We start from the raw sequence: 7,269 nt of genomic DNA, 5'->3' as shown, positions 1-7,269 counted from the left end.
ACAGAGCCAGAACAGGGATCTAAATCCCCTCCCTGAGTCTGGCCCTCCCAGGGAGAGGAGGGACAACCAGACCCTCGGGTGAGAGATGATTGATTCAGGACCACGGACAGCGGCCCGCCCATGCTGACCCCTCTCTGCATTTTAGCTTTGACAGAATCCATGAATTAAGGATCAACATAAAAACATTTGGTGTACTGAGTAAGAACTTAGCTGGGCGAAGTTATTAGTTTTAATGTGATTTACTGTGTGTGCGTGTGAATCATATAGCATATCCCTCTTACGGCTATGGGTACATAATTTTTCTTAATGTTTGTCAGACAAGGAATTTAGATTAGTTGCTATTTTTAAAAGAGTTTCAGTAATTCTTGATAATGAACTTGTTTTAGAAAGAAATCAGCATTCTTGCAGTTCGACAATCTAAAAATATGCTCTAGGAAAATTATTTTATAGCCTTGTGCAGAATGCACGTCTTTTCTGCTGAATAATGTTCTTTGTTTCTGCAGAGTCATGTGCGTCCCTGACCAGTTTGGTTAGCATGGGCCAAAGCAGTTGAGATGTTTTGCTTGCCCTTTTGAATACTTGAAGGGTGTCAGCATGCGTTTTGGCACCGACAGGAATGGCCTGCAAGGGGTTCTCTCTGAAAGAGTAATCCTTCCTACTCGCTCCTTGTAAAAAGTTGAACACAAAGGCTTTCAACTGAAAAAATATCGCCCGACTTGAACCTCCCTGTGTCTGTGGTTTTCAGGCACACGAAGCGGGAACGTGCTTTGTAAACGTCAAAGCCCTACACAAATGCTGGTGACCTTGTTAGAAATCATACCATTGAGGTGGAATTTGTTATTAGGAGATGCAGGGGGAAGAGATACATTTCGTGTTTGACACTCACACAAAAGGTAGCTGCAAAGAGGGTTAAAATTTGGACTTCAGTACATGCAGCTGGGAGAGGACGGTCCTAGAGCTTGCTCGGTGGGGCTCACATTCCAGTCAGCAGGGGTCGTGTCCATCTCCCCCAGCAGATGTGAACTCCTTGAAGTCAAGCACTGTGCTGTTCATCCTTCCGTCAGCCCTTTCCCCACGCCAAGCACCAGACCTTCGACGCATGTTCCTTGCTTTGAAATGAACGCCTTTCTGAGCCAACTCACTCAACCCAAGCACTGACGTGTGTTGCGTAAGGACTGAATTTGCTTTCTCCGCCAGGTCGCATTTGGTGGCTCCCTTCCCTTTTCTTTTGGCTTTCTGCGGACTACGACGAGTTGCAAAGCTCCAAAAGGGAGCTCATTAGAAGTTAGTGTAACTCAAAGTTCTTTTAAATGTCAGCAGTGTCGATGAAACGTTCTAATAAGAGAATTTGCAGAATGGGTAGTTATTCTACTGTGCCGCGTAGCAATAAATTAAATGCTGCTAATGGAACCACATCTTTCCGAAGCAGACGGCCACTGCTAGCTGTTTCCATTGTGCCGCCGTAAATTGCACTTGTTGACCCCTAGCGCTGTTACCTGATAAGACAGGCTCAACCTCTCTGCTTGGAAGGGGAGAAATGGTCTGCACGTTTTTATTCTTTTTCTTTCCCATCCTGTTGTCAGAGCTATAACACAAAATCCCAAGAAGACCATGTGACTGGTTGGCTGGGTCCTTTATGAGCAGGGTGAACTTGGGCACGTTTCAGTTCTTTCGCTTATAAAGCGGGAATCATAGGTGGACTTCAGCCTGCGACGCTGAGGGGAGGCCACCCGGATCGCAGCCCTGGCTCAGCCCCTGACCATCTGTGAGACCTTGGGCAAGTCACTTCCTTTCCTCTGAGCCTTGGTTTCCTCACCTGCAAAATGGGGTAATAACTGCTCCTCATAGCACGTGAGATGCTGGATACAAAAGTCTTATAGAAACCGTCAAACTCCATGAAAGTACCAATGATTATTTTATGATTAATTAATAGTGAATCTGAAAGTACTTGGAAATTTTAAATCCTACACTCAAAAAGGAGTATTATCGAGTTAATCCTTTCTTTTTAAAGGTACATACCATGGAATAGCAGTGCAGGGGCTGAGAGGGGCCCATGTTTAGAAAATTGGGAAGGGCTGAAATTGAGTGGCATCATTAATGAAACCAATGATTAGGAATGTGAGTTCCAATTTATCTTTTAAAGCTACACGGTCGCACATCTATTGCCTAGAATTGGGGCTGGGCCAGGCCTTAGCCTCCCTCCATCCCAACATTGGGTGGAAGAGGGTTTTTCGTAGAGGAAGGGACAGGATCCGTAGAACAGAGGACATCTAGGGAGTCTGTAGGTAATGGGTGGACTTTGGCTAGGATAGTACTTGTAAGTGAATTAATTCTATGCTGAATCTAGTAGGTTTGCATCCAGGAAACCTTCTGGATTTTATCTTTTTATAATTTTGACTGCATTTGCTGTTGACTGTTGAACACTGCTCTGTCTTCATTATTAACCTCCGAGTCCTTCACATCTTTCCAAAAGAACTCATCAGATATAAGCCCATAGGCCTGGAGAACTGGGAAAGGCCTTAGAGAAAATATATTCTAGTTCCCTCATTTGGCAAAGATGTGAGTCAAGACCCTGAGAGACCAGATGACTTGTTCAAGGTCACACAGTAACTTAGTAACAGGGTTGGGAGGACAATCCAGGGCCCTCCCTGGGGCTCTTCCTGCTACGTCACTGCTCCCAGCTCTGAAATGTGCTCTCACCTCCCTGCTGCTGCCAGCCTTCCTCCTTCGTCACTGTTCCGTGAAATTATCGTTTAGGAAACAAGATTAAAACTAGTGGTTGCCCAGGTACCTGTCTTCCAGAGCAAAACCCACTGAGAGGTCGAGTTTGGCATCACAGGTGAACACCTTCTGGTTTGGCTACTTTGAGATGATTCCTACATGCTTGATGTGCTTGGTGGCTCTCCAGAGCCCTGGAAAAAAGTCTAAAACTATCGAGATCTCCAGATTCTTATCTGTGCTGGGAAATGTTAGAAAGAACAGAGCACTAAAGCCCTGAGCACCAGGTCTCAGGAAAGCCGGACCCCACCTGAGCCCACTGCTGGCCAGAGAAGCATGTTCCTCCGTGCCGGGCCTGTTTCTTTGTAGTCACACCAGGGATCTGAGCTGAGCTTCCTCTGGCTTCAGCGCCGTGACCGTCTATGTCTACGCTCTGAGTGCCGGCAGCTGACTCTTGCAGCATCTGCTTTTACAAGGACATTTAGGGTCTTACAACTTGGGCTATTTTAATAACCTGGGCGTCTAGGGAGACACGGGGCCAGACGACATAAGTGGCGAGCATTTGCGTAATCAGGGAAGCCATCCAGAGGAGGTGGGCGGGGTCTAGCTAGGAGAAAAAGAAGCCACCGCGTGGGGCCAGAGCAAGCTGGCACAAGGTGGCCGACCACTGTCCTCATTAATTAGGGGGGCTGGCAAACACGGTGACCAGCACCCCTGAATGGAAGCCGCTAAGGCGGCCACCTCCCTCGCTAAAGGAATAATCTCAGAGGAGAGGAAGGAGCAGAAGTTAGAATTAGAAGGAGGGGTCGTGCCGCAGGCGTCAGATGGAGTTTGACTGGCGGCCTTCAAAGCGGGCGACCCGCTCCTGCTCCCCGCTCCCTGAAACCGGGACGCTCATGGTGGGCTTCAGTGCTTGAGGGTGTTAGCTCCCTCTCCAATCCCGGGTCTAGCCCAAACCTTGGGCAAGTTACTCAACCTCGCTGTGCCTCAGTTTGCGCATCTGTAATATGGGACCAGTAATAATAGCACCAACACGTTGTGCTCTGCTGAGATGGTGGAAGGAAATAATGCATTCGAGTCCCCAACACCGTGCTTGGGACGCAGTAAGTGCTCAGTGCCGGCTGGCTGGTGTTACTGTTTTGGGGAGGCCCTCTGGTCCCTCGTTATCTGGCCTGTTTGGTGTTTCACGTTGAACGTCTTTGCCTGGTTCGTTCATCTTCACCCTTCAGAATTCTGAGCCACCCCACGACCAGCACCGCGATTCTTTTCTTCTAAAAGACTCCTGTCAGGGTCATGCATTTTGCATGACCCCCTCCCTTAGAAAGCGGGTTTTCAAAAATAAACACAATTTAGAATGACGTATCTCCCCTGGCTCCCTACATTTCCATGAGTCGTGAACGGCCGGGAGGGGAATCCGCCAGGGTTCTCCTTGCGCTATAAATAGCGTGGGTGTGCGTATGCGGGTGCGTGTGTGTGTGCGTGTGTGATGGACTCATTTCCTCTGATCATAAAATCCATGGCTTCTATTTATAGCCACAGTGTTGCTCACTACTACTGAGCGATTTTAAAAATAGGCCCTGGGAAATAAGATGTGCTCGGCCAGCTCCCCAAGGCTGGAGGCAGCAGAAGGGGCCCGGAGATTCTGGAAGGGACTCAGGGTTTTCGCATGAACCCCACGCTGGCTCAGGGTCGTCCTCGGTTCCAGGTTCCCTCGGGTCCTGTGCTTTCAACATGCGTTACATCTGCCCCAGTGGGGGGACTGATTCACTTATTCATTGGGAACTTGCTCGGGGCCAGTCTGGGTGCTGTGCTTTTGGGAAATACATAGAATGCCCCTGGCATCCAGCCCAGCGGGGGAGATGCCCTGTAACACCCCCCCCCCCAGGCCCCGATGGGATGGGACAGGTGAAGCGCACAGCACAGGGGCTCACGCAGCCTGGGGAGCGCGAAGAAGGCGCTTCATTCCGCTCCGGCAGGAACGCCTGCGCTGGCTCCGGGCTGGGCACCAGGGCAGGAGCGCGTGCGCTGGCTCCGGGCTGGCACCAGGGCAGGAGCGCGTGCGCTGGCTCCGGGCTGGCACCAGGGCAGGAGCGCCTGCGCTGGCTCCGGGCTGGGCACCAGGCATTCACTGAGGCTGAAGAGCTGCTTTCCGCTCACAACCCAGCTCTGGGCTGAGCAAGAAAGCACGTAGCCCCAGGGAGAGGCTGGGCGATTTTGAGGAAGAATCGTCCTGGGAGGATGCAAACTCCAAGCAAGTGGGACCTGGAGCTGTGGAGAATCGGGGGTCCGGGTGGTGGCGTCCTCTGAGCCGCTGACTTCCTAGCCATACAAGCCAATTACATTTCTGCAATGGTTAATTTTATGAGCCAAGCTGACTGGGCAGCAGGGCGCCCAGATACTGGCCTTGACATGCTTTCTGGGTGGTCTGTGAGGGTGTTTCGGGAAGAGAATAGTATTTGGACACGTGGGCTGAGCAAGGCCCTCCCCGAGGTGGGTGGGTGTCGCCCAATCCATCGGAGGCCCCAATAGGACAAGGCTGAGTAGGGAGAATGTGCTTTCTCTGCCTGTCTTCGAGCAGGGACATTGACCTTCAAGGTGTCTTCTCCTGCCTTTGGACTTGGACTCGGCCTGGAGCTTACAACTGGAACTTCCCTGGATGTCCAGCTTGCCAACTGCAGATCTTGGACTTCCCAGCGTCTGTAACCATGTGAGCCAACTCCTTATAGCAAATCTCTTTAAACGTGCCTCCAGTTTAAATAATTCAATTTTATTATTAAAAATAGTTTGAGTGGGGTTTTCAGTTACTGGCCCCTAAAGCATCGATAAAGAATGGAGATGGAGAGGTTCTGCTGTGAGCAGATGAAATGAGAAGGACCGAAGAAGGGTCAGAAGAAACGTCGGGAGGTGACGAATGTATTTATAACCATGATTGTGGGGATGGCACCAGGGTGTGGGTTTATGTCCAAACTCATCAAATTGTATACATTAAATACGTGCAGTGTTGATTTGTATATTATTTATGCCTCAATAAAGTTGAAAGAAGAAAGTAAATACAAAATTATGTACACACACACACACACACACACACACACAGAGTAGCCATTCGGGTTGTGGATTTGCATTGCCCCTGCCCAGGTCCTGTAAACACTTGGCGTTGCTTTTTGAGGCAGTGAGGTGGTGGGGGACCCCCCCCCCAAACCCAGCCACAAATATCTGCTTCCCTCTCAGTAGGTTTACCTCCTGCAGCTCTGTGCTCGGGCCTTCTGCCTATATTAACTTCTGCTTCAACACTGCAGCAGAATGTAATCTTTTTGAGGACATCACAAGTGACAATTAGGGATTCGATTTAAGATAAAATGCATCCCTGCGTGGTGCTGCCAAGTCGAATAACTCAGGCTAGGGAACAACACCTGGCAGGCAGAGGCAACGCTGCCACACGGCAAGTTCTTTTCAAAATCAGCCTGGGCTGCAGCCTGACTTGAGGCCCATCAGCGTCTGAAGAGATGCCGTCTTACGATCGAGGAAATGCAATGTTATAGCTGTCACATGGAATTTCCTAAAATTAATTTTTAGTAAACCCTGCATTAAATAAATTTCATGCTATGGGTGCAACTTAGATCAAAGATTTTCTTGCTGCCTTTTTTTTTTTTTTTATCTTTACCTGAGGATATTTTTCCCATCGCTTTTCAGAGAGAGTGGAAAGGAGGGGGGGAGAGAGAGAGAGAGAGAGAGGGAGATTGGTTGCCTCCAGCACATGCTCCTACTGGGGCCGATGCTCTAACCACTGAGCCAAACTGGCCAGGGCTTCTCGCTGCCTCTTTCCAGCATTCAGAGGTGAAAGCGCCCTTTTAGGTGTTCTTAGAGTCACTTCAGTCTTGCTAGGCTTCCAGCTCCATCAGGCGGAGGTGGGGGCAGGTTCTGCGGTTGCTGTAGTCCCAGCACTGAGTCAGACACATAACTGGGGATCGATCATACCTGGTTGATTGTTGAATGACCTCCCTGGACTATTATCATCAGGATTCTACTGTCAACAACAGTCAGAAGAGCTTTCCCCTGAAAGAGCAGCATCTGAGTTGGCCTTCCTGGAACGATGGGTGAGGCGGTGGAGGAGTGCCTTCCGGCTGCAGTAACAGAGCACCACATAATGGGGGCTGAAACACAACAGACATTCGTTCCCCGCAGCTCTGGAGGCTGGGAGGCTGCGGTCAGGGTGCCAGCTTGCTGGATTCCGGCGAAGGCTTTTCTAGATCACAGGCAGCCAATTCTCATTGTATATTCACATGGGGAACAGAGCAGGAGAGAGCTCTTTGGCCACTTCTTATAAGGGCACTAATCCCACTCATGGGGGCTCCACCCTCATGAACTGATCACCTCCCAACAGCCCCACCTCCTAACACCATCGCATTGGGATTGGGGGTTCAACACATGAATTTGGGGGCACACAAGCATTCAGTGTATTGCAATCAGGGAAGGAGGGCGGTCAGTGGGGAAGGAATTTACTGGGAGAGAGTGGAGCTCTCGCTGGAAGAACAGCCAGAACGAAGCACAGAG

Source organism: Miniopterus schreibersii (assembly GCF_964146895.1).
Source record: "Miniopterus schreibersii genome assembly, chromosome: 1".
In the NCBI taxonomy this organism is placed as follows: Eukaryota; Metazoa; Chordata; class Mammalia; order Chiroptera; family Miniopteridae; genus Miniopterus; species Miniopterus schreibersii.
Note: the sequence above shows the minus strand (reverse complement) of the source record.